Here is a 24,842-nt window from a genome sequence, read left to right as displayed (position 1 = left end):
AAAACGAACAACTTAAACGGAATGAATCGATTGCACAAACTTTTGTTGACATGTAAACAAACTTTTTCTTTCATGCACACTAAAACAAGTTCATCCATTTTTGAATAGAATCATTATTAATGTTGCTAATTACATTCCGATACAGTTCTTATGCGAAGTCTCTGGTCTAAGCCGATAAACTGCAGACGATTGACGCCTTGGAAGACAACGCCACGTTCTCACTGATATACGCTTATATTGCTACGAAAATTGGTCCTATTTAAGGCTTCCTCCGAGCCATTCGAGGTAGCCATACGTTGGGAATCACATTAAAATGAAAATGACAAAGAATTGTCATTCGAATACAGCAAAATTCATGGCAGATAACGCCATAACGCCACCTTTTTCAAAAGTTTTAAAATGTTTGTATGAATGGGAGCAGACATCTCTTTCTCTCAGACTGAATGTCAGCTTGGGATTGTACCCAAAAAAAGTCCAAACGATGTTGACGGGGATCAAACCAAGGCCAGCTGGAATGCAAGACTGTTCTACACGACCCCGTTATCCACATAGCCATAGGCATATGAATGTGTTATAATATTACACTTCATTATAAAATGAAGCTGGAAAGTGTTTTCTAAGAGTAAAAAGAAGAGCATAAACGTGAATCTATATATTTCTCGGTCCTGGCCGTGTAAGTGGCAAAGTATTCGAAAAGCTTTAATGCGGGCTTATTAGCAATGCGTCTCTTATTTCGCTCGTTTAGATTGCTTTTATATTGCTATAGCATATATATTACACAAATGATATATCAGTATTGGGGAGCAGTGGCGTAGTGTGGGGGCGGCAAACCCGGCTTTAGCCGGGGGCGCTGGCCCTTTGGGCGCCAAAATCCATGAATTTTGAATAGCATTTTTTCCTACAATTATATTTCCCAATTATTATATTTCATCTTTCAATTGAGAAAAAAACACCCATCATGAGTAGTTGCTTCTGTCCGTACATTAATACACGTACATGAAACACCCAACACCACATTACATCAATACCCTTTTGATTATTCGCTACGCATACCTGGGCGCCTCTCCATGCAATGCAAAACAGATGCATGGAGCCAATACAGAGGGGCGCCGAAATAGACCGCGAATAGCCGTGCGAAGATTTGCAGTTAAAGCCTGTTTCAGTTAGAATTTGGTCGCATAATGTAGGACATTGCTCAGCATAGAAATAACATACAAAAAAGGGAAGGATGTTATTTTGAAGGTTTATCAAATTTAAGTTTAAAAACATGAAAATTTTTCGTCATCTGTTCGGATGACTTTTCGAACATTTCGTGTGATACCACCCATCATTTTCTGCACAGTACTGCTGGTAACTGTTTTTGATATCTTCTTGGAAAAGTGGTGCAGTTAATTTTTTTTTATGGTTCTGCCTTCAATTTGCTTTTGATTTTGTCCAATATCTCTCGAAAACCCGAACAATTTGGTGGATTGATAGTTTTTTCAATGAAGTCGATTTTGTTCTCCATATACCACTTGATGCCATCCCGGCTGTAATGGCAGCTTTTCAAATCAGGCCAGAACTTCACAGGACCATTGTGTGATAGAATGAATGGCAAAATGCTGTTCTGAAGACACTCCTCCTTGTAATAGTTACCCCAGTGATGACAACCATTGTCTTCGTTCCACAACTACAGATCTCTCGCCAAATCATCAACTTATTGGCAAATTTATCTGCGTAGACAAATTTGAACCTACCCCACCCTTGACAAGGTAAAATTTGTTACCGACTATTTGAAAGTACCGGGATTTTTTAAATAAAACAAAATAGAGTTAAATTTCAGGCAAATTTATTTTATCTCTTTCAAAATACTATTCATCTGATGCAACACACATGTGTCAACGCTTGACCCAGCCTCCATGCATCCCTGGTAGGCCAACGAAAGGATGGCTTTTAGTTCCCACGTCGTATTCTGTTTGAACTCATCGATCGACTGAAATCTTTTTCCACGAAGTGGCAACTTCAACTGGGGAAACAAAAAGAGGTCGCACGGGGCCATCAGGTGAATACGGTGCTTACTCGGTGGTTTCTACTTGATGTTTGGTTAAATAATTCAGTACAATTCTGGCTCGGTGCGATGGCGCGTTATCATCATGCAAAATCCAAGAATTGTCGGCCCACATTTCTGGTCGTTTGCAATGTACAGCATCTCTCAAACGCTTCAAAACGGAAAAATAATATTCTTTGTTGACTTTCTAGCTCGGTGCACATAGTGCACTGCGCGTTGACAATCGAAGAAAACAGTCAGCATTACCTTCACTTTTGAGTGGATTTGACGCGGTTTTTTCTCGTCTTCGAAGCACTACTCGGACGATTCTTGCTTTGTTTCTATGTCAAATTCATAGACCCATGTCTCGTCGTCCGTAATTATCCGTTTCACGAAGGTTGGATCACTTTGGGCTTGAGAAATCTCGCGTAACTTTTGAAAAGGTCCTATGTAACAAATGTAAACAAATCGAGTTAATAGATGCACGCTATTAGTCTTCAATCATTGAATGCATTACAAAAACAATCGTTCACGTATCTATTTTCTTCATCTTTTTATCGCCGATACAAAAAATATCCAATGTACAGATTCGGATTTTAAGCACCCGGCTGTTACTTCGGACGCCACTTTCCTCCGATGCCCGAAACGTCCGAAGTAACAAAGCAGTCAAAACAACACGAAGTCGTACTTCGGTCGTTTTGAGTTTTTGTTTCTTACAGTAGTTGTTATCGATTTCAGTTCAATTCAACGGGTGATAACAATAATAATCTGTCTTTAGAACGAAATGCTGATTTTTGGATTGTTGTTTAGTAGTGAGTTTCAAATTCTTATCGTGCAACGTAATATGTCCAATGTGCAAACGCGGCCAGTCAAAACGTCCAATGTAACATTTTTCGCTCCTTGGCTCCAACTTTAAACTCAAATCACGGAACAACAGCTACAATTGGTTTTGGAGAGCTATTCTTGATCGCTAGTGGTGAGAGGAGCGATAAAGATCGATAACTTTTAAGACAATTCGCGGAATAATGTTCGGGTCTTCAACTTCGTTTTTCTCGAGTTGACGAAAATATTACATTGGACCTTTTCAAAAGTTACGCGAGAAATCATCTCTTCAGCAACTGTTTGTTGATGTTTTTGCACGAAATTCAGGTCCTTTGGAACGAGCCTACCACGTGCCTCATACCCAAAACAATATCCTGTGCCGTTCCATATGCAATGCCAAATTCACTAGACATCTCTCTCAAGTTGGTATGCCGATTTTCAAGCACAATTTCTTTCATTTTCTTCAAGTTTTCATCGGTGTTCGACGTCTCCCGGTAACGTTTGAGTACGGTATTTACAGTCGGTTTTGGAAACTTGAGGAATTTTGCAATCTTTCCTCCCGACCACTTCGGGTTCTCAATGTGATTGTGCGTTTTTTTTTTGCCTTTCGCGTTCCATCGTCGATAACTTTTGGGTGTATCCTTCAACCTTGACGAATTCTGTACTACTGAAAAAACAAACCGCCCGGGTCAAAACGCTGTCAATAGTTTCTCAATGTGACAACTAGGGTCGCTGAAGTGAATAAAAATAAGCGACCAAATTCTAACTGAAACACACTATATTTCTTAAGCTGCATTATAAGAACGCATACTTCTTCATACGTCTTCAATTTTTGAGCAATTTTTTGCTGGAATGAAAGAGTTTGCTAGTCTGGTTTACACTAAAGAAAAAATGGCATAGACCGCGCATCGTGCGAACATAGTTTCAGCAATCGTAAATTGATTGAAAATTGTCTGCGTTATAGAATGAACCAAGACCGACTCAATGGCTTGGCAATTTTTTCAATCGAAAATGAATCGCTAGCACATCTTAAATAATTCAAATGCAATTGAGGATCATTTTGCTTCAGTTAAAGCACGCAATGCAGAGATTGGACTAGCGAATAAGCGAAGCTGGTAGAGATTGTTCCTAACCTTCTAAATACGGATAAACTGCTCAAAGTGAACTTTTGTATAAGTGAGCAGCTTTCTCAGAATATCAGAAACCCATAGTTAGTGAAGAAATCGCGCTGTCTACCCTCACTATGTCGCTGCTGGGGAGTAGCACATTCTCTGTGATAAATCGGGATGCCGTGGTCGTGTAAAACAGCCTTGCATTTCAGCCGGTCAAGGTTCGATCCCAGTTGACATCGTTTGGATTATTTCTTCGGGTACAATCCCACGCTGACGTTCAGTCTTAGAGAAACAGATGTTTCCTACGCATTTTTAATTTTATTTTTTTTTTAATTTTATTTAATTTAATTTGCTTGTCGTTTCATTTCGTATAATTTCGGATATTATTTATGTAGGCAAAGAAATTTCATAAATCATTCTTTATTAGAAGGTTTCGGTGAGCCTGAAAAGGGTAAATCATTAACCCTTGACTTTGTAGAAGCAGTTCTAGAAGCAGTGATCCTTTCTTGCCTTTGCGAGAACAATAGACGAATTAATCGGTTCCCGGAATAAATCGCTGCAGAAAACAACCACTCAGAAAAAGAGTAGTAGGCTAGGAATATTGTGGCAGGGTATTGTTTTTCAAAACAAAACATTAATGGGCAAAGGTAAAGCCCCGGGCAATCGTACGCCCTCCGACGCTCGCTAAAGCTCGGTCTGACATTGTTAAAGGATCGAATCCTGTGTTTCAAACTAACCGGGCAATCAGTGAAACACAGATTTGTGTGTGAAAGATCGCCGCTTCCGAAGGCGGTCGGTGGTCGATGCGAGTCGTCTTGGCGTCATCTTGGCCGCCTCGATTTCTTATCCTCGTTAAATGGGGACTTCGCCCCAGAATAAATTTGAAATAGAAATTACGCCTTTTCTGGAGGGCTTTATACCCATGACGTTTTTCCCGCGCCACAATATTTGTAGCCAACTAATTTTTTTTCTGAGCGGTTGTTCCTGTTGGCGTTTTCTGGGGCGATTTATTCCGGTCACGGGTAATTATCCTGGAAGTTGCTGGTAATACGTCAACAAATGTTAGGGCTGCGAACGCTTTGGTGGTAGTTACATTGATGTGTTGGTTGAATTGAAGTTTGTTGTCGATAATCACACCGAGATCGCGGATGGAAAGAACACACTCCAGAGGTACGGGCCCGATTGAATCGTGACCGGAATAAATCGTCACAGTAAACAACAGCTACAGAAACAACCACCCAAAAAAAGTTTAGTAGGCTAGACATATTGTGGCGCGGGAAAAACATCATGTGTATAAATCCCTCACATTTCTAAGGTAAATGATCTTGGTTTGTCCGATTTGGGGTGTTTTTCCGCAACTAGTAAATGTAAATCGATTTTGTGCTCCCGTGGCCGAGTGGTTAGCGTCATAACTAACATGCCGGGTGTTCGGGTTCGATTCCCGTTCTGGTCGGGGGAATTTTTCGTCAAAGAAATTTCCTCCGACTTGCATTGTGGTCACGCGTATTCTAGAGCTTGCCACTCACAATGCATTCAAGGCGTGTTATTTGGCATAGAAATCTCAACTAAGTACTAATAAAAATGACGCAAGTAATACTACGTTGAGACGGCGAAGTTCCTCTAGGAACGTTAGTGCCATTGAAGAAGAAGAAGAAGAAATCGATTTTTCTTCATGAAAATCACATATAATCGATACGAGTTTGGGTTTCTTGAAAAGTCACAAGTCTCTAGTTGCTAATACTATACTCAAATTTTTATGTTTTTTAACGACTTTCTTCAAAGAGAAATTATGATTATGGTTTGAACACCTCTGATCATAGTTTGTCCAAAAAATGATTATGGTTTGTCCGGTTTTAGAAATCACAATTTTTGAATGAATACATTCGAATTCTCAAGTGAATGTTGCATTCATCATTGCTTCAGTTTACTTGTTTGATCCATTCATAATTTAGGCTTTCTTTAGAATATTGCCTCTCCTTGGGCATTTTAAAAGTGTTACCCTCAACACGCTCAACACAGAGAAACTTTATTTCTGCTATGCGCGAAGGACACAATAAACAAACTGCAACGCGCCAAGCGGTTGCCATAGAAATCATGTGGATAAAACATCATAATTGAATTGGACAACTCATGATCAGAATTGAGTTCATCGAAATGCGTTAATTTAATGGTTTAGCTATGTAAATCTGACTCAAATAGTGTATAAGCATGATGTTTACAATATTTGTAAGTGTTATAATCCAGAGGTTCGAATACGTGCCAAATAATCATCTGGCGATCGATTAAAAGCTAGCTCGAATGAGGGGCGTATGACACCAATAAAAGGTGTAGGGGAAGTGGGGGCATAGTGGTCATCCTAAGGATTATGCCCATTTTCAGCACCCACATACCGATTTAATTCCCGTTTCTCGAAGAATATTATAGTTCAACTCATTGTTCTTCAAGATAGCAAACGGCTTTCATTATAAAAATTCAAAATAGTACACTTTACATCATTAGGAAAAAAGGTGAAAAATTGAACATTTTTTTGTGCTTGGAAGTGGTCACCCGTATATATCAAGCTAAATGGGATAGATTTATGCGTTTTTTTCGTCCAAATTTGTTCAAATCACATTTGTTATAGTAGGTACATGCATGGAATAAGCTTGGCCTATTCACCTAGAGCCACAATTTAAATTTTATCTTGCATACAAAAACGTAGTAAGAAACACATAACGTTCCGCATAATAAGGCTTGGTTTAGTTGGAATGGCATATTTATCCAGGGTCAAAAACAAAAGGATCTTCTTCAAGAACAGCATGTGATGAGGTATATCAGCTTTAGTAAACAGAACATTGTAAGTTGTTATTCACCTATGACCACTTTGCCCCCAAACATGAAAATAATGTCTAATTAATCGCTGAGTTTAAACAAAATATCTGTTCACCTCTCCTAGAATATGTGAACAGTCGTCTAAACTGATGATTTGTCCAACATAAAGGGTGTGTCACATCAAATTGCATCACGGAAAAAACGCTGTAGAAATTCGCCCAGTGGACCGATCCTTTTGAAAATTTTAGACAGTAAAATAAAAACTATTAAACAACTTTTGGCATTTTCTTTTTATTCATACTTCGAGCCCAAGCCCGTATGCTCGCACCTTCCTCTTTACCCCGTCCATAAGGTTCTGTACAACGTCAGGTTGTAGTTTTTTTTGAACAGAAATCCATTTTCTCTCGAAGTCCGCCTCCGATTTGACAACTTTTGGGTTCTTCCGGAGGGCCTGCTTCATAATCGCCCAATATTTCTCTATTGGGCGGGTTCATTTCCTTTGGCACGATGGTGACCCCGTTGGCTTCGTACCACTCCAACACGTCCTTTGAATAGTGGCACGAAGCGAGATCCGGCCAGAAGATGGTCGGGCCCTCGTGCTGCGTCAATAGTGGTAGTAGTGGTAGTAAGCGCTTCTGTAGGCACTCCTTAAGGTAAACCTGCCCGTTTATCGTGCCGGTCATCACGAAGGGGGCGCTCCGCTTTCCGCAAGAGCAGATCGCTTGCCACACCATGTACTTTTTGGCAAACTTGGATAGTTTCTGCTTGCGAATCTCCTCCGGAACGCTGAATTTGTCCTCTGCGGAGAAGAACAACAGGCCCGGCAGCTGAAGAAAGTCCGCTTTGACGTAGGTTTCGTCGTCCATTACCAGGCAATGCGGCTTCGTCAGCATTTCGGTGTACAGCTTCCGGGCTCGCGTCTTCCCCACCATGTTTTGCCTTTCGTCGCGGTTAGTAGCCTTCTGAACCCTGTATGTACGCAGGCCCTCCCGCTGCTTGGTCCGTTGGACGAATGAACTTGACAAATTCAGCTTATTGGCGACATCCCGGACCGAACTTCTCGAATCACGTCTAAACTGCTTAACTACGCGCTTGTGATCTTTTTCACTGACGGAGCATCCATTTTTGCCGTTCTTCACCTTCCGGTTGATGGTTAGGTTCTCGAAGTATCGTTTTAGTACTCTGCTGACCGTGGATTGGACGATTCCCAGCATCTTACCGATGTCCCGATGTGACAACTCCGGATTCTCGAAATGAGTGCGCAGGATTAATTCACGACGCTCTTTTTCGTTCGACGACATTTTTCCAAATTTAAGAAAAATTGACAGTGAAGCAAGGCCAACGTGAACTATACACTCTTATCTGATTATAAGCGAAAGCTGAAGATATAATTCCTAAAAATTAAATTTCTACAGCGTTTTTTCCGTGATGCAATTTGATGTGAAACACCCTTTATCAGATTAAATAAACTAAATTTCACGAAAATTCCTTAGATACCATGCGCACAGAACTACGGCCGAATGGCTATCGAGAGAGTAATTTCTGTTTTTATTTTTATTTTGACATGCGACAGCTCTACTGAAGTACAGGGTGACTCAAAAGTCATTAAATTCTTCACACATAAGGTGACTATCAGGGGGGTCTTCGTAGCCACTTGGTTACGCGTTTGCTTACTAAGCGATCGGTCGTGAGTTCAAACTCAAGACCCTCAATTGACCATCTTTGTGTTGTTATAGAATAACTACGTCCACGAAAACATCATCAGCGATGGAGATCGATCCACGGCCGAAATTAGATCGATTCATCCATAGAACTGCTCAGATCTGCAAGAAACATCCGGCTGCTGTTCTATAAATAGCCCAGCAATGATCAATATCAACTGTCTCCGCTGTCCGGTCTGCTGAACAATGGAAGAACAGATAGAATACCCTTACGCCTAAATGGCTACTACAGTGTAATTTACCATAATGTAATGGAACAGAAAACTTAACGCCTAAATGGCTACTACTAACTACTGTGTAATTTACAGTTTATAGAAACATAAAAAACATATGTACATGTACACGATTAAAACCCGGCTCTGTTACAGCTAAAATGCTAATGAGCCTTATAAATAAATAAATGGGGTCAAAAAATAAAAAAAAAATTGAACGGAGAAAAACCTTCCTAACTAGAATAGTTAAGAGCTGATGAAGTGAGAGGGTTAAAAAAAATTGTGTCTTGGCGTACACGATTCCAGCCCGTCTGGTTACCTGAGACATAAAAATCGAACAGATTCTGAATCAGTAAAGATGTCGCTATCGCATGAACCTCGGACAAGTCAGAAATATCTTTTTTGGCAAAATGGTGGCCGTTTGATGCGGTTTAAAACGTTTTTTCTTACGTTTTCCGATTTTTTAAAAATAGAAATTTTTTTTAGAGTTTCATAAAGATAGGGAGATGCCTGCAGATTGTACCCATATAAATTTGACATGAATCGGTTAAGTAGAACTTGAGATATCGTGTTCGCCAGTTTGAAAAAACTAGTTTCGAGAAAAACGCGTTTGAAGTTCATTGTTATGGCCGTACCAAGTTAGATACCGCATCACTAAAATGGCTCTAGCTCGGTAAATAATAGGATTTTCGATAAGTCTTCTCTAGGGTATATTCTTGTATGCCTAAACTACTGAAATATGAAGAAAAATAAATTGATTTTTTTTTCAAATTTCCAGACTAGAATACTCCCTTAAATACTTCACGTGTAGAAAACATCTCACTACAATAAAAAATCAAACGCAAGCGCGATTTTCCCACAGCAACACTTCCACGTTGCGGTGACACGTTCATAAATTTTCCCTTCAATAATGATCACAAGAGTGAAAAGGCCAATTTGAATGCATTAATTGACTATTCTGATGAACATTTTGGAAACCACACAATGGCGTTCAGACGAAGCCTGCCTCACGCGAGGCGACATTTATGACCAAACAGTAATAAGTCTGGTGTTGATTCCAACTGTGTTCAACTACAGCAGAGAATCATGTTATGGTCTGTCACAGAACCGAAATGTTTTTGACCTCAATCAACTATGAATTACCACCGCCCGTTGGTTCCCCCAACACCATATCACGTACACGACACGACAGAGAGATAACCAAACAAAGAGATGTTCCAGAACGGACCGAATGAAAGCGCCATGGCTCGCAGAATCAAGAGATGACTCTCGGAACACCCACCTGAACCACCAGACCAAAAGCCCAGTCAGAAGCGTACATTGAAATGATATAATTATATTCTATTTAATGGCATCACGCATTCCTTCCCCCTGTCGGCATGTTGGTACTTGTAGGCAGGAAACCACAAAGCGTAACAAATTAACAGTTCCAATCAGCGGAAGTTGGTTCCGGTTTTCCCCTCTCTTTGTGGTCTTTGCTCTCCAAAATTGATGGTTTGTTGAATACCGAAAAAACGCTATCAGGAACAGAAAATCCCACACTCGCCTCTGATTCTCTCTTGGCAGTTTTCTAAATCTCATATGATTCAATAGTATCTGCGTACCTCCTAGACCAGTAAATGCTGGGAAACATCAATGTAAGTAGTGTTGTCTGTTATTCGCAGACTAATTTCGGGTACCAGTGTTCTACGTAATAGAACTGTTGAACACCTACTTGTCACTTCCGCTTAGTTTGACATTTTTTCTTTGTTTAAATCTGAAAGCGGAACTAAGGTATCCAAATGAGAGGGTTCCGACGAAAGATTCTATTTATTTTTGCAGTTTCATGGAATAGGTCAGCGTTCATAAACACATCCCATTTGCTCTACAGAGTGAGCAGAATTGTAGTGGGACCTTGAATAAGCTCTCGCTAAGATTTGATTCAGTTAGAATCCGGAGTCACTGTTCATTTTATAACAGCGGTCGTAGTAGGCGTATTTGAAATCTTTCGACAGCAAATTGTTTGAAATCCCTGTATCTTTCGACGGTATGAATTTCAAGCTTATCCTGTTTGTATCGAAAAAGTTTTGCAGAATGTAAGCCGAGAGAGAACAAAAAAAATTTTAACATTGAAAATATCGAAAACATTGAAAATACGGCGTGACCAGGTACTAAAATCGCGAAATCGCTGGAAGTGGCTAAATAGACCGTGTATGATGTGCCGAAATGTTTCCATGAACGTATAACTGTTTTTGTGAGGTTGACTGAGGTTGAAGGTATTCAGAGCAATTAAGGCAAACACGGAACTGTCGGAACGAATCGTACGTGAAGATGGACTTTGGACAGCTCCCAGGACATAAATTCTATAAGGCCTGAGGAGTTTCCCCATCAAATTTATGTTCTTTTTCGCAGACAAATTCGCCAGGAAGATCGTGATTCGACAAGGGATTTGAAGCTGTGGACAAATAACCAAGGTTTTAGTCACAGCTCAAACTTTAGTTATGGTTTTATTCAAAAAGTCAACCACCAAGAACTAATTTTCTCTTCACTCTGTTTTTTTTCCGGACAGTTGATTGTTTACCCTTGGTGTAGACTCTGATTATTTGGAGTGTCTTCACCAGTCTTCAAAGGTTGTTTCTGACAGAACACGGATACCGTAAGTCTCAATGGAAATTGTGTTCACCATAGTTGTAGCTGAACATAATTCTTATTTAGACGCCCGTGTTCTGTAAAATACAGGTTGTAAAGATTGGTGTAGACGCTCGAAAAAATGGTTCGAATAAAGTAGTGCAGTAAAATGCTACACCATTTTTTTCTGTATTATAGTGACTTTCAATACTTTTGGCTGGTTCGTCACTTTCACCGTCCATATTTCGGAAGAATGTCGGGAGTGAGAATTGAACTCGTGACCTTTAGCGTGAGAGGTATGGATGTTCTTCTTCTTCTGTTGGAGCATTGTACCACTGCGACCATTAGTTTGATCTATTGTAGAGCACTCCAGTTTGCTATGTATGCAGTGTCAGTTCGTTCTATCGCTCAGGGAATAAGTGATAGTCGCACCAGGACTTTGTATATCTCCTCACGAAGGTATGACTTCCTTTATGAAGTTCCTTACCTGTTTTGGTTCAGCAGACCAAATCTCGTTAGGCATAAGAATGCCCTTTCCAAGAATCCGCAGTCTCCGCTGAATTAGTGTACTGCATTGACACATTGTTATCATCTGCCAGTTTTCCAATTTTTTTAAGGTGATACCTGCTCGGACAATGTCCGGTCAACAGACCGGTTAATGTACTCAAATCTGCCTTATTCAAGCTGAGTAGGTTGCGTGTTATTCTGTTACAAGATGTGATGAATAATTTGGATTGTCTTGGTGTTGAGAGAGCCCTCCAGTTGGCTTTGATTTTTTCCCAGATTTTGAGCTCAGATTTCATGCATGATGTAGATAATCCACAAAATGGCGACGAATTTAGTTGAAGATCCTAATCTTGCTAAGAGATCGGCTTTTTCATTAGTTTCTATACCGCAGTGACCAGGCACTCAGTAAAGATCAACTTCGTTAGTAGTAGCTAGTTGTTTTAAGGATAGAATACATTCCCAAACTAGCTTTGACTGACATGTGTATGCTTTTACTGCATTAAGAGCTGCTTTGCTATCTGACAAGATACTGATATTGGCATACCTGTATTTTCTAGCCAAACAAATATTTGTACATGTTAGAATAGGTTGTATTTCTGCTTGAAAAACTGTAGGCCACTGTCCCATTGGAATTGACATGTCGGTTCCTGGTCCAGTAACCCCAGCTCCCGTAGATTTACCAATTTTAGATCTATCGGTATAAAACACGAGTGATCCTAGACGAGTTTTGGGACCACCTTCTTCCCATTCGTTGCGATTGAATTCACTATTCGAAAAATAATTCTTTGCCATTTTTATTTGAAAAGGATTTCCGGCTACTTTGGTATGATTTTGAAAATCAATACGTGAGATAGAGGAGTTAGTTAACCATCAAAGTTAAAATAATGGAACTAGTACCCAGGATGCGTTGTTTCTGTGTTGCTTTTCAAAGTGGTATTTTGACGGTGGCTCGACGGCGAATTTTCAGACAACTCTTTGGCTCGATTTGTGACACCCAGATGCGTGAGCGTTCGGTCATTGATACCCGGGCTCGAGTCCAACTCGAATTATGAAAACGTATCCCACAAATTATCTTTCCATCGATCCCCAAGGGATGTGACTATTCGGAAGAAATGGCTTCGATTCTTTGGACAGGACCCAAACAGCAATACTAAAAACATGTACATTTGCTCGCTTCACTTCAGTCCAGATTGTTTCATTCATATCGATGACTTGGAAGTACAATATCGTCGAAAACTGATACAAACAGGTAAATTTGAACAAATCATTATTATAGTTACAATTATTACACACAACTGTTTATGTTTAGCTGTTCCTACTGTCAGAAAGGCCAACGATTCTAATGCCTCGGAAAATCAAAACCAGACGGCTCGCCGAAAGATCTTGATTGACATCAAGCAAGAGTAAAAGATCATAAATCATCCATAACATCCGCAGAATTGGTCCAGTTTTCTAATGGGACGAAACATGACTATCCCAAGAGGGATATTCCGTCAAATGAAATCGGGAGCAGCACTATCAATATCTCTAATGAAAAACCTAGTGATTCTGCTAGTTCTGATAGCTTAATTCAAGCACTGCAGTAGGAGGTATCGGAGAGCTACAAAGAGCTTCAAGAAGGTAAACTCTGAATAACCGAACCACAATTTCCCCTAGGTTTTGATTAGAAAAAAAATCTAAATAGATTATCTTTACGCAGCAATGAATAAATGTATACATTTTGTTAAAATACAAAATAAATAAACTTATTTAGACAAATTCATTATATCTAAAGTGACCAGATGGTCAGAGGTCTAACGCGGGACACAAGAAACAAAACGTTATATACCGTTTTGTCTCATATTCCGAACAGTCTCAAATTCCGAACACTTCATTTTTAAATGTAAATTCACTAAATATTTATGTTATAAATAGTTAATTTACAGGTATCGATACAGCCTATAATTTATAATATTAGACATTTGCAACAAATTGACAGTCAAAACCAATGATAAAATGTTTGCGTTAGCAAATTCCGTAAAAAACAAGCATCGTTCATTTTTAAGTTTTTTGTAGTTTTTTCAACTATTTTGTTTGTTGTTTTCATGTTAGAGAATGAATGAACCTACAATAAATATGTGAAAAAAAAAGATTTTTTATGCAGAAATCTTCATTAAAATTAATATTGAAGTAGTGTTCGGAATATGAATCAAGTTTCTAAGCATGCTTCAAATTGCGAACACTTTATTTTTAAATGTGAATTTACTGAACTTTAATGTTATAAATAATTTAATATTCAAAATCATTACATTCTTTGGGTTATAGACTTCATTTTAACATCATTTACAGGTATCGATACCGTTATTGCGCCCTTGGTCCCGAAACCATGAAAACTATAAGAAACAAATACAATCAATAAATACAAAAATTTTTCAATAAAGACTAACTAATTGACTTCAATTAGATATATCGATCATATAAATCGGTCCAGTAGTTTAAAAGTTATGATTTAAAAAAAAATGCATTTTTGCTGTTCGGAATTTGAGACAAAAGTGTTCGAAATATGAGTCAGTGACAAAAATGGTGTTCGGGATTTGAGACAAAAGTGATTAAACATATTTTTAGTTTTTCCCATGAATATGTATTTATATATCAATTTTCTTGTAGTCAAATGAAAAAGATGGCTCTATTGTATCCAAAAATCAAATTAATTGAGACACTGGTTGATGGCCATGATGGCTTAAGTGTTCGGAATATGAGACAAAACGGTATATATGTTATGTGAACATAAACCATAGTTTAGCGAGTCCAACTGATCAGTATTATTTCTTTCTGAGTATCGGCACTCAGTTGTGATTTTTCGGTGGTTTAGATTTTGTGTACGCCCAAAAATCATTCGCTCAATCAGAGCATTTACGGCTGGCAAGCACGGGTACTTTACGTTTCCCAGGTAAGCGATGACGTCGAAGATATCATTCACATCAAGTTCTCGGAGAAGGTCCTTCTCTGACAGACGTGAAGGGAATGTCCAAGCCGCTCTTCTTTCGAGTGAACGGGGAGATATATAGTACGAAGTGCTTGCCGGAGTTGGGAAGGTGATGTGGTCTTTATGTCAAACCTGGGATCAGCCCATTATGCCAAAAGAACACTGGAGGATGGATCGGCTGGAGATAAACATTGTCGCGAAGACCATCAACCTTCCCAACATTCCCCAGCTGCGCCCGATAGAAAACTTTTGGGTGAATGGCCAAAATGGAGAGACAGACGACCACCAAAGCCACGAAAAGGTACAATAACACGCCGACATACATCTTTTCATCGGCCATGGTTCAGGTTCCGACCAACTTCCGTAAGACCGCCCAGCGCTTCATTTACGATACTTCATCAAACAACTCTGCCTCTTCTTGTCGAGTATACATTAGTTCTTCCGGCTTATTTAAAACGTTAAGCCCTGACCAAGCTAGGGGACCAAAGATGAACTTTTCGTCTGACTCAAGTTGGTCCCTGCGGATCAATAGGGGACTTTTATAAAAATCATTTTCCAATTTTGTTGCTGTCGCTTCCAGTTGACACTCTCTAAACAAAATGCCTAATGTCGGTGCGATGAAACCAGCTCAACGTATTAATCTTTTGATGCATTAGAAGCGCTCTTGAACAGTCTGCCAAATGAAAGTTTTTTTTGAGGTTCATCCATTTAAGAAAATCAACATGATCAAATTGTGATATTTAAATATATTGATATCGCGGGACATTTTCGTTTCTTTTGCCAAATGCGGGACGTTTCGCGGGACGGAATCTTACGCGGGACATTTTGGTGAAATGCGGGACGTCTGGTCAGTTTATTATACCGATCCATGATATTTGCAAAGCTAACACGTCACAGTCTCACTGTTAGGCAAGGCGCAAATTGAGACGCATATAGCGCGAGTAACTAGGCGCGATATAGCACCTGTTTTTGTGGCTAATGAAAACAGATAGAACGGCGCAAATTGGCCAGATGACGCGAGATGGTGGAGCGCTCGTGAGACACGACTCGCGCGATGCTGTGGCTGAACCACAGTTTCTCGTGCTGGTCATGCCGGTTGTGGTAGTTGTGTTGGTGAACAATCATATAGCGCCGTGGGTTTGACACTGGATGGCTGTACTGGTCGGGTGATTGTGTTAGTAAATAAGTATATCGCGCAACTCTGTGTTAATCAGTCATTGTATGCGAGTGGCATGTTATTTACACCAAACCGCGACTCAATATGCGCTCCACCACGCTACGTTTGTGGCACGTATGAGTCGTGTTGGTAGTCTCACGTTCGCTTACGAGCGCTATACGCTTCTCAATTTGCGCCTAGTCTTACTGATGCACTAGTCAGTCCAGACTACCATGTCATATACGTGCCCTGAGTCTGTACACCCAAACTAGTGTTGCCAGAAAGCATTTCATTTTCGACATAAAACATGTCATTTCCTGCATTGAAGCGTCAAAAAGGAAAATAATGTCATATGTCCCCCAACGCTTTAAAATGTTTGTATGTATGAAAGCAGACATCTTTTTCTTTTTTCGTTTTTCATCTTTTTTGGGATTGCACACAAAAAAAAGTTCAAACGGCGTCAATGGGGATCGAACCAAGGCCGGCTAGAATGATATACTGTTTTACATGACCACGCTACCCACATAGCTAATGATGCTGTTACGCAGAAGCGTGCTGATGTAACATCTCATTACAAATTGAATTTGGAAAGTGTTTTCTAATTTTACTCTTAGAAAACACTTTCCAGAATGAAGGAGAACTATATCCATCTTGGTCTGGGCCGTGTACATATGTGGCGAAGTAATTGCTTATTGGAAACGTGTCTTTTGTTTCGCTCGCTCGTATTAATCTTATATTGCCGTACCTTATATTGCCGTCCCATATATTGTACAAATGCTTACCAGTATTTGTGAGTCTTGGCAATTTCTGTAATTTTTACGCTCATTTAATGTAATAAATCGGGATGACAAATCGGGATGATTTTCAGAGATTCCTTCTTCTTTTTCGTCATGATCAACGCCGGACGGCCACTACCGGTCTTTCGATCGACGTTCCGGGATGCCAAGATTTGGTGAACAGTGCTCACCGGTACATTTTCATCCCGAAAGTGGTCTACTGTGAACTTTTTTCCTTGACTTTCACGCGTTTCGATGAACCCTACGACGCGCTCGCGTCGACGGTTGTTTTGACGTCATCTTAGAACGAACTGACCGCACCTGAGTGAAAAGAAACGAGCAACCCGTTTCTAAGGAACCCAGAGAGCAATTCTCTCGGTGACAAAAAAAAATACGCTCTTTCTTTTTTTTTACAGAAAGGTATTGAAATCATTCTCATATTTTATTGAACACCCGTTAGCCAGAAATTCGTCTAGAAAGTGGACAAACGTTGGACACGCAAAAGGATTAACGTTTCGCTCGCATTTGCGGTGCTTCGATGGCGTTTTTTTCTAACGATCCCACTATGCCTCACTCCTCGTCATATGTCGAAGAGTGAGGCATAGTTTTTTTTTCTTCTGAATATGACCAGAACAAAAATAAATTTCGAACTTGAGTTAAAAAACAACACAAGTAAAGCAATTTTGAAATCAAAATATTTGATTGAACATCGGTGTGGCAAATGTGGCAACACTGCTCGCAGCTGTTACGAAATTGTATTTCTTTCCAACGCCAAAGCAAGCTTCCTTTCGAGCGATCGTTTTACGAGCACCTGATTTGCATTATTTATAACAAACATTAGTTGTTCGTTATTGACAGTACGGGTAAGAGAACAGAAATGTTCAGAACAAATGCAAGAGAAAATGGGATTTTGTCACCTTTAGTGAAAGACCCTCTTGAAACAGGCGACAATCTAGAGTGAGAACAGCGATGTTCCACGATGGACATTGAGCGTCTGTTATTCGAAGGGAATTGCGTGTTGTTCAAGACTCGCTGGCAGGAGCAAGACCGGTTATAGGAAATTTCAAATATTCTGCTTTTGCGCTCTGACCGTTTGAGCAAGTTGTCATTAGGCGAAGCTTGAGTTGCTATTTTTCTTTTTTCCTTTTTCTTTCACAAATATGAATAATTGGCTGATACTAAGGGGATAAACCGTGAAGACAATGTTTTCGAAATTCCAGAGTCCATAGAAGTTCCCGCACGGATTCACTGGAAATTTTCGGTAACGTTGATGCACAAACCGTGGCAAGCGTGTCGCTATTCCATTCTGCATGCTCGATGCGGAAATCCCGGTCTATCTGAGTTATAACGAGAGCTAACTATTAAAACTTTTGAAATTCCCACAAATTCCCGTCATCCGGGGGTAAATTGATTACCGGGGTGAAATTGATCAAAAGTACTAATGAAAACAAACTGAAAGTTTTGAAGGTATCCATCAATTAAATCTAAAACTTTTTTTACATTCAATAATCATCTGTAGGTTCTTTTCGTCGATGGTTCTTGCATAAAATTTATCTTTTTCTGAACCGCATTTTCGTTTCCATTTTTAACACTGTTTAGATTGCCCAAGCATTCAAAGAAATTGAAAAGCAGTCATTTTGACTGCTTTTCAATTTCAATTAGGAAAGCTGTTATGTATATAATGGCACAGTTTCTTAGAATGCTGTGACTTTTTACACAACATATAACTGTGTTTATTAATAATTGTAGTTACCTCCCCCCTCCTTCATTTCTGGAGATATATATATATTATATCTATATAGCTCAAAAGCAGTCATTTTGACTGCTTGAGGAATTTTAATAATAAAATGACTTTTATTACTGTATTCAGTAAATTTCTTATGTGACCAGTTTCGGCATTGTATTGGAAGCCAGTTTTCATTTTTTTCGATTACCGTCACATGATAACATACAAGTACATGATAAATTGTCACTTTGGGCGTATACTTGATAAGTTGCAGTTTCTCAAAAATGTAAAGTAGTAATTGTTATTCGAATTTTTATGCATTAAAACTTGTTCTAACAAGTTGTTTATTTCATTTCTCTTGAGGCCTAAATGCAGGAAATAAATGTTGAATAAAAATGAGTTATTAGAAAAGTGAACGAACATAAGTGAAGGGTGATTCGATATACTGTAGAATCAGATACAATAAATTCTAAACTATCATGTGGAGATGAGGCAGATTGTATTCAAAGGGAAACATCTGACACTGAAGATAACGATGAGGCATCGATCACCAATGATGAAAATGAAAATGTCATCAATATATCCAGGAAGAGGTGTAGGGTGCTAAACAGTGCAGACTCTGATGAAGAATTAGAAAACACTTTCCAGGAGACCGGAAAAGTTGTCGATTGTACTGTGTGGTCAAGATTTGACGAAACTGGTCTCCTGGAAGGTTACCATTTACTTGTATTTTCAAGGGTGTTACAGGGCCAGCAGGTTACGCAAAAACGAGCATTATGGCAAATGGTCTTATCTCGTTGATAATAGATAACAATATTATCAAGCATAAAAAAACGCACAAAAGTAGACTGCTGAATTTTGAGGAATGATTGAACAATCGAATTATCTAAAATATGTGCATTTATTGAAATTTTATATGCATATAATGCTTTGCTTGATAATATTCCACATATGCTTTGTGATAATTGAGAATAGTCAAGCTTGCTATCAACTAGGTCAAAATATTACAGTTGACGAGCAATTATTTTCGACGAAAACCAAATGCAGATATACTGTAAAAATCTAATAAACTCAATAAACTTGACATACAATTGGAATGAATGTTTTGAATGGTTTTTCTTATTTGGGGAAATATCATCAATGCTTCTCAGTGAACACGTTGTTCTGAGATGTTCACGTGTTTCCAAAATGTTCAAGAAATATCACCACCGATTTTCCCTAGCATGTCACTCGCGACAAAATTATTGACCAAAGAAAACAATTCTAGTTGGAACCATTAGAGGAAATGAAAAAGGGAACTATCCAAATCAGCTTATCAAACGGAAGATAACATGTCCGTTTTCCAACTCTGTAAATGTTCTTACAGTATATAAAAGAGGACTAAATAAAAGAGTAGTTGTTCTAGATTCTAAGCATGAATATGTGAAAATTTATAAAAGAACTAGCAGACCCGATGAATTTCATCCCGCCCAAAATAGATTTTTTGATTTGAATACTTTCAAACATCCACGTTTTCTTACTAAGTGAACGTTAGTGAGTCCAATCATTGAACTCTTCATTGATGGATTACCCTTTGTCCCTTTACAATTTCCTTTTACTATAAATTGTCTAGTACTTCTACAAAAATTCGTCCTTATAATATAAAATTATTTTCAGACACAATTTTTGTTCAAGATTCTTCGAGCATTTGGAAATAACATGTTTCTCCGTTGCATGGAATACATGTTTGATACAGAGAATATTACAAAATAAAGACAGCTCAAATCGGACCATTCCTTCCTCGGGTTTAGGGCACACCAACACATTTGGCCTTCCATTTTTGTTTATATAGATAGAAGATACAGGAATGCGTTATTCCGTCTGAAAATCCTTTTCCACTTTCGAACAAAAATCAATTTCGTTAGCACCAACATGAAATGGACTAACAACGCTTAGCTAATTGTAGAACATATGGGAATTCAATTTTCCGATTTCTCTCTCCGCTTTATAACTCTACGGAAAGAGACGAATACAACGAAATATAGATGACTGAAATTGAACCATTCCTTCCTCGGGTTTTGCGCTTACCAACACATTTGGCCTTCCATTTTATTTATAGATATAAGATATGGAAATGTGTTATTTCGCCTGAAAATCCATTTCCACTTACGAACAAAGGTCAATTTCGATAGCGCAAATATCGAATGGACTAACAACGCTTATTATGATGTAATTTCGAACATGTGGGAATTCAATTTTCCGAATTTTCCGACCTTCCTTCAGGATTTTCCGAAAATTTTCCGATTTTTCTCTCCACTATATTGATCTACGGGAAGAGACGAATACAACAAAATACAGGAGGCTAAAATCGGACCATCCCTTCTTCGGGTGTTCCGCTTACCAACAGATTTTGCCTTACATTTTTATTTATATAGATTGAAAAACACATGAAAAGATTTCCACCTTCATTTAAAAAAAAAATACATAAATAGTCCAAAAATGATTTTTTTAAGTAAAATATTATATTTATTGTTAATATTCACTAATAACTTGTTATGTAACTGTAAATGATATAAAAATTATTGAAAAATAATTTTAAATAAATTTCTTTACACATCACATATTCTTTCACGAAGCAATCATTTTGACTGCTTTTGGGCAATATAGGTATACACTAAGTTTCGGTGTTTCTAGTGTTAAGCATGGTAACGAAACATATTTTCATCACATCAAAACGTTTCCGAGGCAGGTCACCAGAACCAAATCCCATCATGCGCATATCGAACTAAATGGTTTGTCAATACTAGCTCATTGGTGACAATTTCAAGGGTTTATGGCTACATTAGCATAGCCCGGACGATCTCTGGATGATCTACAGCTCCTACTTTATATCGAAATATGAGAAAGGCGCGACTACATCTTCAGGTGCATTAATTCAGATTTGGTATCCTCAAACCCTTGAATTATCATTTACATTATCATAGGTAAAGAAATCAGTGAATTTCTATTCATGTTCGTGCATATGAAATGTGAAATAATGAAAACCAATAGTTTGATCAATTTGACCCCGAAGGAATGTTATAAAATTTTCCGCTAAAAAACTTTTACCGAAATTTTTCAATGAAACTTTTTATAGCGTTTTGTGACTTTACTACCAGTACTGATTTAAAAAATGATTGGGTATAGATTAAATAGAACATTTCGGAAACATTTACATGTTTCTGAAAATCGTGATCAATTTGCTTCCGGTTTACGGTACCATACAAATCGAGAGACTAGACAAATTGATCGTGTTGTGCATTGCGAGTAAACATCTTAAGGACCCAAATTTCAAATCATTCTTATACCGCATACCGCAATATGTCGCACTACCCTACCATAGCTTAGAAAAGTGATTCAATAAAGACGTTTGAAAACAAGGATTGATATGATCAGTACATTGATCAATTTAGGTTGATAACAGAATGACACCAGTTTGATAGAAGAAACTCAACCAAATGTTCCTTCAATAGGCATCAAGCAGGAATACCGATGTCGTGTGCCGCTCCTCACACAGAACAATGCTAAGTTGACATAAGACAATTGTCATGCAGACTTAACCGGCTGAGAGTCGATGCGTTAAATAAGATGAAATAAAGAAAGGTTGAACGCCATGTGAAACAAGTTTTCGAAAGATGAAACTTGAATAGAAACTGACCAAAAGGCTCCTTTAGCATTCAGGATTACCGGTGTTTTTTTTTGCTGCATAAGAAATGTTAATGTTGGATTGACATAAGACAATGTCGAGCAGGCTAAGCCGACTAGCTTGGTGCACTAATGGAGCGAATGAATTAAAGAAGACTAAAAACCGTTTCGAACAAGTTTTCGCGAGCAGAAGCTTGGATAGAAACTGAAACCAAATATTCTTTCAATATTCAACAACACCGGTTTTGAGAAGGACTATGATATGATGCATTTGGTGGTACGTAACGGGGGCTCGTCGTTTCTTGTTTCGTAGAAATTTGGTGTCTGAGGTTATTTTTTATCTCTAAAATTTTTCTGAACCATTTGCATTTTCTGCATATATTCCATGTGCCAATTTCTTCAGACGTTTTGTATTATGCTAGGTCAAGTTATAGAAAACCAAGAGATTATTCGGCGAAAAGTAGAAGCAAAAAATGAAAACCATAAATGTCGGCTTGAAACGAATCTGTTTTTATAGTTTTATTTCTATGATTATTATTCTTCTCCAATGACCTCAACGTTCCTGGAGGAACACCGTCTCACCGTAGTTACTGGCATCATTTTCGTAACAACTACTTAGTTTAGATTTTCGTTCCAAATAACTTATTAACAGTTCGGTTGAAAAGTTCATAAGGTTGACGTCTAGATGGCGCCCCTTGCAAAACTCTACTTGATTATCACAAAGTACCATCTTTCAATGGATACGTGTCAAAATTTGACAGCAATTGGTTGATTGGTTCGTGAGTTACACCATTGAGAGTGAAGCAACTTTCGTTATTGTGAAAAAAAAATGGAAAAATCACAAATCAATGAAAACGATGGCAAAATTGCATGAATTGGGCTTCGAATTGCTTCCGCATCCACCGTATCCTCCAGATCTGGCCCCCAGCGACTGTTTTCTGTTCGCAGACCCGGAGAGAATGCTCACTGGCAAGAAATTCAAGACCGATGATGAAGTGATTACCGAAACTGAGGCTTATTTTGGAAAAAATGAAAGAGTACTGAAAATATGGTATCGAAAAGATACCATATTTGCAAGATCGCTATAATCGCTGTATCGCCTTTGAAGGCAATTATTTTGAATGATAATATTGAATTTTGCAAAAAAATTGTTTTACTATGTTACCTTATAAATTTTTCAGCCGAACTGTTATTAGATGTATTCTGAGTGACAGTATACGCGTGTATAACAGCGCAAATAGGAAAATACTGAAAAAAAAATCAAGCAATGCTTCTTTTTCTTGGACGCCATTTTGAGAACTGAAAAACAAGCGTCAAAATCAAAATAGAGGAGTCATTCTATGTTCACACACCTAAAAGATGTTCAGGGGTGTTCAGGGTTTTAAAATGCTCAACCAATTAAGGTTGACTGAATTTCGATCGTTGCATTGTTTTTTTTTAGATGTGTACTTCTTTATAATCTAATATTTTCATTGTTTTTTTTCGTTTTCAGTATTTTCAAACGTTTGTAAATATCTTTACTGTGAGCTTGATTTTCGTTCAACATTAGTTGTGTCTTTGAAATTTGATTATTTCAATTTCCTCATGTGCCCAGAGTGCACTTCCAACATTTTAACACAAATGATATTATGATTGTACAACTTGCAAGTTGCTTCCTGTTATGTAGTCACGTGTGCTTCTGTATAAATCAACAGTTAATCTCGACAGAATGTATTTGCTCAAAAAACCACACATTTCGTTCGTGTTATTCAATGTATGCACACGACCGATAGGTAGAATGAATTCTAATAAGGGTGAAAGCTACGGTGATGGCTAACACCGCGTAACGTGTTGTATTCCATGAGTTTCTACAATATACCATAAAATTTCAATAACAATTAATGAATACTTACACCGATAGGGCATCCAATGTTCACAGTTTGGGCAGTGATGAAAAAAATGATAATTTTTTTTTACTTTCTGTCACAGTGATTTTTTTTCTTCTGTGTTCGACACCTTCAAATCTCTTCACAAAAATAACTATATATGTTCACCTGTCACGATTATCACTTATAATTGAATCTCACAGAACAAAATTTCATATTATATATTTTTCTTTATTCCGGAAGAACACATGAACAATATTCCATTTAGTGCTTGCTCAATTGCGCAGAATCCAGTTAGTGACGCAGTCGATGGTTCAGATAGATTGTTACAAAACTTATGTAAACTTGGCAGAGACTTATTGTATAACACTGTGATCCGCTTATAAGGGGGGAGAGTTTTGTAGTTTTAGCACAAACTATTCGCCACAATTGAAATGTTCGTCTGGCCGCTGAGAGTTCTCGTGAAATACTGAATTCCAAAAATGGCAGTATTCTGCCTATAATGAGTTTGTTCCATTATTTGATGAAGTGAAAGAACACATTTTAAACCCACGGTATTAGCATATGATTTCTATTTATTGTTGGAGATTTTCTCGCGCTTGTGTGTGTCGTTTTCACACATCTGTATGTATGACAACCTGTTGTCACTTGTCACTTGTCCCGCTGTGTTGGTCAGTTTACCTGTGAGATCATTCCGATGTTCTGATTTTCCCCCAATCGAAATGATTGTCGACAAAGTGGGAGGGAAAATCGCGTACATTGCGTGTATATCTAGAGGGTGACTCGTTCATCATAATGAAACGGGTAGCATCATTCCGTCGGGTTTCGACGAGGGAGTCATTGGAGTGTTTGAACTTGTTCGCTTTCATCGCC

The 24,842-nt window shown here is 38.4% G+C and overlaps 1 protein-coding gene across 7 annotated transcripts in view; it reads right to left on the bottom strand.

The window, feature by feature from the left end:
- LOC129770333 (uncharacterized) overlaps positions 1-24,426 on the bottom strand; it is a 33,104-nt gene extending 8,678 nt beyond the window's left edge. For all 7 annotated transcript variants that reach the window (XM_055773076.1, XM_055773073.1, XM_055773075.1 and 4 more), the window contains exon 1: positions 23,997-24,426. The gene's annotated coding sequence lies outside the window, so the exon portion shown is untranslated. The remainder of the gene's footprint in view (positions 1-23,996) is intronic.
- Between the last annotated feature and the right edge of the window lie 416 nt (positions 24,427-24,842).

This window comes from Toxorhynchites rutilus, chromosome 2, assembly GCF_029784135.1.
Source record: "Toxorhynchites rutilus septentrionalis strain SRP chromosome 2, ASM2978413v1, whole genome shotgun sequence".
Lineage (NCBI taxonomy): Eukaryota > Metazoa > Arthropoda > Insecta > Diptera > Culicidae > Toxorhynchites > Toxorhynchites rutilus.
The sequence above is the reverse complement of the archived record's forward strand: the minus strand, read 5'-3'. Positions and strand labels throughout refer to the sequence as shown.